This window comes from Schistocerca nitens, chromosome 2 (assembly GCF_023898315.1).
Source record: "Schistocerca nitens isolate TAMUIC-IGC-003100 chromosome 2, iqSchNite1.1, whole genome shotgun sequence".
Lineage (NCBI taxonomy): Eukaryota > Metazoa > Arthropoda > Insecta > Orthoptera > Acrididae > Schistocerca > Schistocerca nitens.
This window is the reverse complement of record NC_064615.1, coordinates 750,380,919-750,393,464: the sequence shown is the minus strand read 5'-3', so window position 1 is coordinate 750,393,464 and position 12,546 is coordinate 750,380,919.

The window sequence follows — 12,546 nt, the reverse complement described above, 5'->3', positions numbered from 1 at the left end:
GGTGCGAACTTTGCAGTAATTGTTACAAACAGATTTTACTAGATAAATATATTTTTACAGAAACAATTACAATCTTTACACACCTTTTACAATTCGAACTATAAATGGCGTCGATCATCGACTTATGACAAATGAAGACTACGTAAGAGCCTAATGCAACGTCACGGGTTCCTCTCCCATTCCTTCTGTGCAGAAGACAAGCGATTCTACTAAAATAAATTGCCTATTTACATCTTAACTAATTCTTCTACAGTCTTTGTCATTTCTCATTACATATCGTTTCTTCTGTTGCGGTTTTCACATCCTCCGCTACAGATAGTATATCACACTCTTTGAATAATCATTTATAATAGCAAAATTCGTAATTATACTTTTCCTCACAAAATTAAGTGTCCTTTTGAAATTCAGTTAACAGAAATACATATAAATTATTTGTTACAGTGAGCATTATACATCGAAATGTTCCTTTAACTTTCACTTTGGATGCGTGCTGCCAGAGAACGTTACACCTCTATAGACAGAGGGCTGCAAACATGTAGATATGAATAATAAAGATGTAGAGTTTTAATACCGTTTGTTTTATGTAAACAAACTTACGAGTTTTCCCATAAAAAATCGGAAGCCTTAGTCTTCAGCAAGCCTTGCTCTTCTGCAACACCCTTGATAGGCGTGGATGAACCTCAGTATAAAAGAGATAAAGTGGCATTGGTTAGATAGCAAATACGTTACCATGATGGAGCCAACTTTCAACAGAAACTGAAACATTGGTCAGCCTCTCAACACGACGACTCGACCACATATTTTGAGAAATTTTATTGTGACTATCAAAGGACTTGACAAACAATGTTCGCAGATTTCTTAAGTATTTTCAAAATCTATAATTTTATGCTCTCGTTTAATTTCAGTCAACATTTTTGCAACAAGACAGCAAAAAATTCGAAAGCTGCTATCAAAATACAGCACCTTTATTCACACAGGGCTATGAGTTGTCTAATATCGTTGATAAAATTGCACCACTTTAGCCAGATGTATGTAACCCTTCAGTAAATTGCGTGACTATTTTCGTAGTGGCAAGAGTGACTGCTATCGGCAAGAATAAATCGGTATCAAGCTCTCACTTCTGTGCTGCCTGCTGAAAGCCAGAACGTTACGGGTAGTATAAAATGGTATAAAAGGCGGTGCCGGAAAGCTCTTTTGAAATATACGGCCACTGGCTCTGTGCCCAAACGGTGAGGATTCACCCACAGACTGACATCACAGGGCAACGGCCGCTGGCACGAGCTCAGTAATTGACGCCGAGGCATTCATTGGTACCATAAGCTTCTTTTAATTGTGCGTGTGATAGCACTGTTATCGATGCAGCGTCTGGTTTCCACTATGATATTTTTTACGAAGAAAAAATGGAAAGTTCTTCGAAGCACTGAAAAATTATTTTCTGATGCCATAATCGCAAACTGAACTTCATAGGGAATTTACTGAATTATTGTTCTACTAGAACATTATTTAGGAAAATGGGAGGGAAACTGTGCATTACTAAACATGCTCATTACCAAACTATACGTATCAGACTATCTTACTGATAGTTTGTGCATCTCTACATAAAGCACTTAATGCAGAAAGCTACCGGAACAAATTAAACTTTGCAATATTGTGTTTCACAGTACGACAGTTGCACGTGAAGAGAAGCGGCGCACCACGAAGGAATTATCCGTAATGGATGGTAATCGCTACATGAGATGTACAATTACAGGAAAACAAACAATTACAGTTTCAGAAAAAATGAATGATATGTTCAAGAGAAACAACTTAAAAAATTGAACAAGCCGCGTTGGTACTTCTCTGGTCCTTATGTAAGCAGTTATTCGACTTTCCATTGATCATAGGAGAGTCACATGCAGTATTTTAAGAATATGCACAAGTACTGTGCCCTCTCCATTACTTTCTTTCTCAGTTTTCACCTGCAAGTACTAATTATTATCTATCGAATATCTATACAAATGGATGTATCTTGTTACATCTTGAAATTGTATCTGTGCAGCATTTACTGCAACACGTCAGTCAACGATTTTTGCAGCCTTCTTAATGAAAAGCGCCCTGGTGGAGCGTCTATTGTTTCCATAACAACATGCTGTTGTTCATGGTACGTCGTCTGACGTGATAGTGTTTGCCTGTCGATATTACAACAACCTCTTGGAGAGTAGCCTGCTGCCACATCTTTGGAATGGCGTCTATACTTGCCATGGCAACCAGTAGCTTCTAAATGGTTCTCCAACAGGCCCAGATAGGGCAACCCATGTACTGTCGAAACGATTTTTATTTATTTCATACGTTTTAACATATTTTATATATTTTATCTGACAATAGCTGTTGAATCAGCTAAGTTCCATGTATTTTTTATTTTTTACTCTTGTCATTGTTCTTTTAATTATTAAATTTTACGTTTGACTTTTAATCCATTGGTTAGCGATGACATCATTCTGTCAATAGTGGGCGGAGCATCCAGTATATAAGTAAGACGTTCACTACACCATCTAGCAGTGATTTACCACCAGGAGGAGGCTTCTGCTCATACACCATTTTGGTTATTCGTCGTTTTATAACTCTGTAGTTTTATATAATTTTCTTTAATATTTGTATCCCTCTGATCAGACTTTGTATTTGACTTGTAGGTCTGAAGATGATCACAGATGTGGTTGAAACCGGTTATCAGAGTATATAAATTTGTGTTCAAGACTGATTTTAATAGTAACTGTTAGTAATACCATTGATCACTGTCTGCTCCCACCATGTATTCAAAGGTAATTGATCATAGGCTTGTTGGATGACCCCTGAGGGATATTGTGCCGAATTCCGCCAAGTTGGCGCATTAGATCGTCAAAATCCCCAGATGGTTGGTTGCTCCAAAAGTTCTCAAATGAGGAGATCTTCGGAGACCTCTATGGACGAGATAAGATTTGGCAAGGACGAACGTAAGCAGTAGAAAATCTCGCCGTGTGTGAGCAGGCATTATCTTGCTGAAACGTAAGGACAGCTTGCCATAAGGGGCAACGAAACGGGACATACAATATCATCGACGTACTGCCGTGGTATAAGGGTGTCGCGAATGACAAGCAAAGAAGTTCTGCAATAAAGAAATGGCACCCGAAGCCATCACACCTGGTTGTCGGGCTGTAAGGCGGGTAACAGTGAGGTTAGCATCCCACCGATGTGTGGGACGTCTCCAGACAAGCCTTACACCTGAAATCTCATAGAGTGTAGTAGAATTGTTTTCAGTGATGAATCCCGCTTCGATCTGCCCCCCCCCCCCCCCCCACAACCAGCGAAGTCATGTCTGAAGACGTCCCGGACAGAAATGGGGTATCAACATGATTGTTGTCGACCATACAGCCTGACAACTGGGAATAATGGCCCGGAATGCCATTTCTTTTCATAACTGGGCCCCTTTGTCCGTCATCCGTGGGCACCCTTACAGCACAGTGGTACATCGACGATATCCTACGTACAGGGTTTTTGCCCCCTATGGCAAGCCATCCCGTGCTTACATTTCAGGAAGATTTTGCCCCTCAAACACATGGTATAAGTTTCTACTGCTTGTCTGTGTGCTTACCGAACCCCACTTCGGCCAGAAAGGTCGCCAGATCAATCCACAAATGAGAACTTTTGGAGCGGTATGAGCAGGGCCCTCCAATCAGCTCCGGGTTTTGACAATCTAACACATCAATTGGACAGAATTTGGCACGATATCCCTCAGGAGGATATCTAGCAGCTATATCAGTCAATGCCAATCTGAATAACTGCATGCATAAGGGCCAGAGGGGGACCAACACGTTACTGACTTGCTCAATTTCTCTTGAATGCAACGCCTGATTTTTTTGCGACTGCAATCGTTTGTTTCCTTGTGTATGTACATCACATCCAGTGAGTTCCGTCCATTTCTGATAATTTCTCGTGGCGCTTTTTTTCTTAGAGTATATTTAGTCTCCTGAGCACACTTTTACCGTGTCCTACGTATTGTTGCTATTATTACTGTCACACAGACATGACATTGATTTATTACCATTTGACAAATTGGCGTCCACGTAAATAAGCCAGACCTACATACAAGTGGATAACAAATTTGTATTGGTAAAAATAACACTAATGATGATAGTGTAGGACGTACTCTAAAACAATTTGAAATATACTACGATTACACAGTTACTTAGTTTACGACAGACAGTTCTTATTCTTGTTTCCGGTTCCGTTGGAAAAAACTAGATTATTTATACACCGCAAAGTCTAAGATTGCTAGTAATGTTGCGTCAGATGTTAATAAGTGGTATTTCATACCCACAACATTTCTCATCAACTTTTATGCGAGATTCCCCCGACTGACTCATTCAAAAAGTTGTATCTTCCACTTTGTCGCGGTTACATTGTGGAGAGGGTTCTTTTGTTAAGCGGTGTGGGAGCTGTGGAAAGCATCAGTGATTGAGCTTCAGCCGCGCTATGCTTGCTACAGTACTTCGTATACATGTAAGTACTTGGTATCAAGGTCTGACTGCTGGTGTCGGTGTTATCTGCACGTAGTATTTTCTTTTAATTGTCTGCAATCTTCTATACCTGACACACGACTTCCTTAGCAAGACAACCAGCAATCTCGTTTGTCAGTATGTTGTTACTATCTTTAAACTTGTATATCGAGGCTCTGTAGCCATTCCTTTCCAGATGGTTTACTTGTTGTATTATCTCGTGGACTCTTGCATCATTTTTGTATCCTCGATGAAAGTATTTAAAAAAAATGAGATCAGATCTAAAGTCGGAAAAGATGACAATGTTTTCCTGCAGTTGAGTATGACAGTACTTGCTGGGTTGCCAGATCACAGTAAGATATGGAATTATTATTGTAATTTCCTTGCCCTTAAATCCTACTTCTGCATAAAATGGTTTGAAATAGTAACGTATCTCACAGCTCAAATATCACGAAAGTTTCATCGACAGTACAGCAGTAGCTTTATACAGACATGAGGAGTCATCATGCGGAGATGACTAATCGAATGTCTGGTGCTATTCTATATATAACCTTACTATCGGAGCCAGTCCTACAAGACAAATAATTAAACATGTTCACTATTAGAAAAAGTTTCTGGTTGCAGGATTGTAATAAGGTATCCTCTGAATACTGGACATTCTTCAATAGAAATTTTCTTCTTATTTACTTGGGCCGCAGGTATAGAGGTGGTTCACTACTTTCCACAAGTAATGCATTTGCTGGGGTCGACTTCATGGTTCCAATACATGTTTTAACAACTTTGTACTGTATGGTATAAAGTTTTTGTATTAAGGTGTCCGTCGCGAATCCACAGTACTTGCTTCCATAGTTCATATATGCCTGTACTAGGCCACGAAGGATGTTATTGTAAATATTGTCGCTCATACCTCGTGTCTTGCCATCACTGTTCTTAGCACACACTCGCATTTTGCTACTACTTCACTTACATGTTCTGTGCGTCGCAGTTTACATTCGATGTTCAAAGTGGTTCAAATGGCTCTGAGCACTATGGGACTTAATATCTGAGGTCATCAGTCCGTAGAACTAGTACTTAAACCTAACTAACCTAAGGACATCACACACATCCATGCCCGAGGGAGGATTCGAACCTGCGACTGTAGAAGTCGCGCGGCTCTGGACTGAAACGCCTAGAACCGTCTGTTACAGCGGCTGGGTACATTCTATGTATAGGTACCCCACCACTGTCTTCACTGGAGAACATACACTGTCTGATCAAAGGCATCTGGCCATCTACTAGTAGACATTAACATGGCGTATGTCCACCCTTCGCCTTTATAACGGCTTGAATTCTGCTGCAGAAACTTTCACTGAATCGTCTGAATATCTATGGAGGAATGGCAGCCCACGCTTCCTCAAGAGCTGAAACCAGAGAGGGTTGCACACTGAGGTCTGGAGTGAAATCGACTTTTAAATAATTCCAAAAAGTTTTCCATTGCGTTTAGGTCAGGACTGTAAGCAGGTCAGTTCATTTTAAGAAATTTATTACACAAAGCATAGCCTCATATGTGTTACTTTATCACAGGGCAGAGTGTCATGTTGATACAGAAAATCTTCGTCTGCGGACTGTGCCTCTACGGTACGCAGTACACAATGCTGTAAAGTGTGTTAATATCGTTCTGTATTTATCGTTTCCTTAAGACCAATAACGCGGCAAAAACTAACTACAAGGAACACGAGCAAACAGTAAACTACCTTCCTCTCGTCTGTTAGCACAGTCATTTGCCAAATCCAAACTTCTCTGTCGGCTTCCCACAGGATTGATCACTCCAAATCACTCATTACCAGTCACAGACTGCCCAAAGCATCACACCTTACACCATCTCAGGCGTCGCTTAGCGCTGACTAAAAAATGTGTGCCTTATGAGGAGCTACTCGACCACTCTGAGATCCCCTGCTATACCCGCAGGACAGGACAGATAGTTTAATTTGTGGAGAGGAGCCAAAATGAGTGGCTGTCAGTTGCACTCAAACATACTACTTTATTCATGTGACAAACATTACAAGAGTAAAGAAAACATTAAAAACAGAGCAAGCCAAACATTAATTTTTAGAACTTAGTTCCCGACTAAATGCGCCATTCAATCACACGCCTCAAGGGCAAAATAATTTAAAACCGGCTGAAGGCCAATCACTTAATAATCAAAAATAAGAACTTGAATTTTAAAAGGCAGAACGCATCTTAAAATATTTCTCTAAATTAGGCTGAAGGCCCAAACAATCTCTCGCCTTAAGAGCAAAACAACTTTAACTTAAAATCGGCTGAAGGCTAATAACTTAAGGCTCAAAAAAGGAATTTAAATTTTAAAAGGCAGGAGGCCTTATCCTAAAATTTCTTTAAATCACGCTGAGGGCCCAAGGATTCTCACGCTTTAAGGGCAAAACAACTTTAATTTAAAATCCGCTAGAAGCCATACATAAACAAACAACAAGGACAAATGAGAAAAGGCAGCACATCAAACGGCGCTTAGAAGTTTCCAAGGGTCGGCCTGGAATTAAAACACTAACGTTCGCGTAAGTGAGACAGGCAGTCGGCCCAACAATTTTCAATCCGACAGCAGCCCAACCGACAGACAGTCAATTGACCAAGTTACAGGATAAGTTCCGCTCGTCCGAACCAGCAAACAACAGGGAGTTCGATGGAACAATACAGAAGGTGTCGGCGCCCACATGCCGTGCTGGGAAGCCACAACACGACAAGGAAAATACACTGCCAATGGTCAGGGCAACCAGAACGTTAACGGCCACAAGGCAGAAGATTCCGCTGGTGCACTTCAATTCAAAAATAAAGTTAAGTTAAACTCCATAGAAGGGCGGCTAGAATTTCGCCAACTGGAAAACACACATCATTGCTCGCGGGAGTCCCAACAGCCCACAGCAAAATTCAAATGACACAATGTGATCAGCTGGAGCCAGCTGGTAGATTAAGTATAGACTCAACATTCGTGTCTGGGATAGGTGAGCCACGGACCTCGTAGCAGTGGGAACAGACCCTTGCACTCCGGCCACGCATGGACACCGCCAGTGGCCCCAGCCAAACACGCGCCAAGGAGACTTCGTTGCTGCTACACGCCAACCGACCAACTGCCCGCACACGGCACAGCACTATAAGCGCGAGACCAAAGATAGTACAAGGGTGCGAATATTGATACACGCTGCTGCTGCTGCCGCTAGCGGGGCGAGAGGATAACAGCGTAATTGCGATAGGCACAGGAGACTAACTGCAGAATAGCAACCAAGGTTTAACGCAAAGCATAACACGAGCCAGCCACGACTCACACTCTACACTATTATTTTTAATTTGAGCGGTGACACGGCTATCTCTCACTTTATCAATGTTGTCATCATCCAAGGATTCACTGGTAGTACATTTGCCATGCGTGGTTAATGACTTCCTCTCCATGAGGAAATTGTAGGCAGAATGTTCTTGTAACTGCATGTGTAACCTGCAGTGAACTTGTACCTGGGGGGCCATAGCAGAGGTGACCAAGAACAGGGAGTGACATGAATTAAGATCAAAAAATGCTGAGTGCAGCGACTTGGCCATGCGAGTAATTTTGGGAAACAGTGTTCAGTGGTTCATACCTGCAAAGGGAGTTCTGGCTGAGGTTCTCTCCTCCATCTGCTTTGGGCTGGAAGGAAGGGTGCCAGCTGGCAAAATATTTTACCTGGGGCAGGCAACAGTCTGTCACAGAAGACAGCTGGATGGCTGAAAGTGGGTGGAGGAAGCCATTTAAGAGAGAAAAAATGGTCCAAATGGCTCTGAGCAATATTGGACTTAACATCTGAGGTCATCAGTCCCTTATAACTTAGAACTACTTAAACCTAACTAACCTAAGGACATCACAAACATCCATGCCCTAGGCAGGATTCGAAGCTGCGACCGTAGCGGTCGCATGGTTCCAGACTGTAGCGCCTAGAAACGCTCGGCCACCTCGGCCGGCAATTAAGAGAGACTGCTGTAAACAGAGCTTTTGTGAAAATGGTAGGAAGTTCATGAAACTTCATGTATTCTCATCATAGAAGCTGGGATGATACGGACAGAGTGGCTGGCAGAAGAGTCTAGGGGGGAGGGGGTTGAACTGTAACTACGACCCCTCCACCCTCACACTCATGCTAGAAAGCCGAGAGGTTCTCTTAGTGAGCGGCAAAAACATATATTCCACATGTATCATTGTCTGGAAAGTTTAACAGCCATCTTCCAGGAATTAGAAACGTTCAGCCTGGAAAGATCGCTTTGAAAATGAGGTATGTAATCCTTCCCAGCTAGATGTTCTCTGCAAAACAAGGCCACGCTTACTATGAGAACCACGCCTCCCTAGTCTAAATTCTTCTTTTTCTGACACGGAAGTTTCGGAGTCGCTGATTGGCTCCTCTCAGGATATTCTCCCCAAGCATGCCCGGTGCTGAGTCTGGGTTGGCCAGCAGACCAACAGAACAGACAAGAGGGGAGATTCAATGAGTAGAGGATAGTTCAGTTGATTTGTGCAATGTGGGGGCATTTCCACTTTGCTAATTCGGCTCCTGTACCATGGCTTGGTGGAGAGTGCTTGGGATTCTTCTTAGGACTTCGTCTTCTGGTCCTCCCCTGGTGGAGAACTTCGTGTCTTTTCCTGGTGGATGTATCTTGTAGTGGACTAATAGCTGGTGGCAGTTTCCAAGTGTACCAACAGTGGAGCTGTATGTCATCTCGGACATATTGTGTGTCACGAGGGTGAACTTATTCGTCCTGAGTCAACCTTCTAATGCAGCATGCACCATCGCTCCTGTGAGTCAAATTCGTTTGGCCAGACCAGTGAACAGGTGCCTCACACTGAAATCTGCCGGGATTTCAGGGCTGTGGTAGGGAAAATTCCCGGGTTCTGATACTCGGACGCCAGACATCGCAGTTTGCATATTTTAGTGGACGTGCCAGAACATCACAGCTGACGCAGTTCATCGCTCCTAGCCCACGGCCCGCCGTTTTCTACTCCGTCTGAATCAAGGAGAAAGGGTAGAGTACTACTACACTGGCGTAGGGTTGTTAAATGATATTCACAGCTCCCTGTTCTCAGGTGAATCACAGTTTGTGGCTTAGTTGATTGTAGTTGCTTCCATTTTAATAGAGTTGGACCTCACAGTGGATACATGTGAACAAACTGAGATTGCTTTTTAAAAAGGGATTAATTCAGGGGAGAATTTGTGTATCTTCCACCCCAATGTGTGCTCTGTGCATAAAATATCATTCCTTAACTGACTTGTGTTTGTCAGTTTTATGTATGATTTATCAGCTGGTTCTCCAGCAAGTTCTCATTATAAACTTGTCATTATTTTGTAGAGTAAAAAACACTACTGTTCTCAATAACATTCCCTCTACTATTCACTATTTTTAATTCCTTGTGGTGGTACGTGAGTAATTTAAGGTTTAATGTTATTAAATTAGATGATTTGATTACTGATTTGACTTCTGAAAGTGATTACATGCATAGGGCAAAGTGCCATGAGTAAATTCGCTAATTCATATAGAAGACTCGTATGGGTAGCACATGATTTGAAGACTATTGACAAGGTAATGTTTTTCTTTATCTAAAGATAACAACATTTAGCTTCACTCAGACATAACTTGAAATTCAGGAAAAAACAGAACACCTTTAACGGCCTGAGATAGAACGCTCATATTCACACGACATTTATGTTCTGTAGAAATGATTAGTATTTGAACCACGTCGGCCCACAGGTTCAAGGTCAACATCGATACATGGCGCAACATCACCTACAAGTAGAAGGTGCCTGCTGCTCTCGTTGTCTCTGTAAACTGAAGATAATGTATCAGTGTGGCTAGAGCAGGATGCTTCGCCGATGTATGCGCGAACCTTTTCGTCAAGTCAGTGAGTCTGAGAGAGGGCACATTATTGGCGTGAGAGAATGTGATGCATCCATTCAAGAAACTGCTGCTCAAGTGGGATGAAGCTTTCGGCAGTGCAATGGGAGTGTGCAGAAAGGTTCCCGGAAGGCCGTAGAACACGAGGAGAGGGTCAAGTGGCGCCACCTAGACCACCCCCAGAGAAGATCGACACCCCATCCGAATGGCACTGCATGACAGATCTCCGTCCTCCTCGGCTCTGACGCAACAGTGGAACACTGTAACACATCGTACACTATCGGGACTCACAGTCGATCGCAGTTTATTTTGGTATGGGCTACGTGCGCATCGTCCACATCTCTGCCTATGTTTGACGAATGTGCAGAAACATGCTAGACGGCAATGGTGTATGGAACGACATCACTTTGGATAGCAATCGCATCAGATACTGGTTTCGGACGAATCTATATTACGTTTGTTTGAAAATGATGGCCACGTTTTGGTTCGCCGCAGACGGGGGTAACAGCATTAGAGTGACTGCATTCGCACACGCATAGAGCGCCAGCTCAAGGTCTTATGGTGTGGGTTGCTATTCTGTGCAACCACAATTCATAGTTGGTGCGTGTCCAGGGCACTGTGGCCAGTGTGCTCTATGTTAATGACATCCTGTGATCCATAGCCATCCCCTTTCTGCAGAATACCACAGCAAGGCAATGCACAACGACACGTTGCTGCACTAAAACGTGCCTTCATGGTGTCAGAGGATGTCAGCTTTTCGCCCTGGCCGAGTCACCAGACTCGTCACCAATCTAAAACGTGTGGGGTATTGTGAAACGATGTTTGCAGCGCTGTGGCCCAATGCCAACAACCACAGATGAACTTTGGAACCAGGTGAATGCAGCATGCATGGCTATACCACAGGACGCCATTCACGCCTTATACACGTCGATGCCGTCACGCAAGAGAAAAGTTATCACGGTTCATGGCGGACCCTGTGCCTACCAGCCAACAGGACACATGGTGAACCGAGGTGATTCAAATGCTAATCGTTTCTGCAGAACATACTAATGTACATGTCCTGTAAATATGAACGTCCCATCTCTAGTCGTTCAAGATTTTTTTTCTGAACATGTGTGTATATTCATGATTAATGCAAGCGACGCACATTGTGCTGGCCAGTGCTGCTGGTAGCACTTCGGAACTAGTGCGTGATTTCTTCTTCTGATTTCATGCATGCGATTCATTTACAATCACCCTCTACAATAATAAGTGGTCGCTGCCCATCGGTATATGTGGTCTGTCTCCTCTTGATTTTGCTATGGCTGTTTCTCTGCGTTTCCATTTGGCAATCATATCATCAACTGGTGACTTGGGCACCTTTCGAAGGGTTGAAGTTTCTCTGGCGGATTTGTTAATCTGTTGACATCCAATGACTAGTGCGCTCTCCTAATAGATCCATTTTACTCTTACTGCTTCTCTACTGGCAACGCAACACTCCCCGCCTCTTTTTACACTGGCCAGTCTACCTCTCGTGACATCTAGTTGCCAATTCCGCATTGCATACAATTTTCCGGATACTTTTGACGTCATAGAGCGGATCTCTTGCATCCTCCTCAATACCCCCATAAACTGCTTTCAGGATGTTACTGCCAAGATAAATCTGGGCATCTGTAATACGTTGTGCTGGAGCATCATACGTTCCTCATTGGCAACCGATCTGTCCAGTCTGTGAAAACTTTTTATGTTCGTGCCACCGTTTCATCCTATGATTTATCATTCTTTCTATAACAGAACGACAGGATTGATGGGTGTGGGTAGTGTTTCCTTTGGAAGATAGATGCAGGTGTTGCAAAAGATGGTGTGATAGATGTAGTGTAGTTCACAATAACTTCTTTGTTGCTGTTTATTTACAATAACGGGACTTGGAAACCGCAAGTGACGATGCCGAGCGAAGTGAATACCCCATCAACGGTATGATAGCTTTTGGTTGCTGACCACGCACCCTGCTGCCGCACTGCGAGAAGCTCGTATCCCGCGGTGGAAGTATGGGTGCCGCCTGTGTATACACTCGGTTGCGTCACACTCCAGTGTCCCAGAGCACAGAAGTCCTCCACTGACACTTCGGCAGATGACTGGCGCCTTGCATAGTACTCCC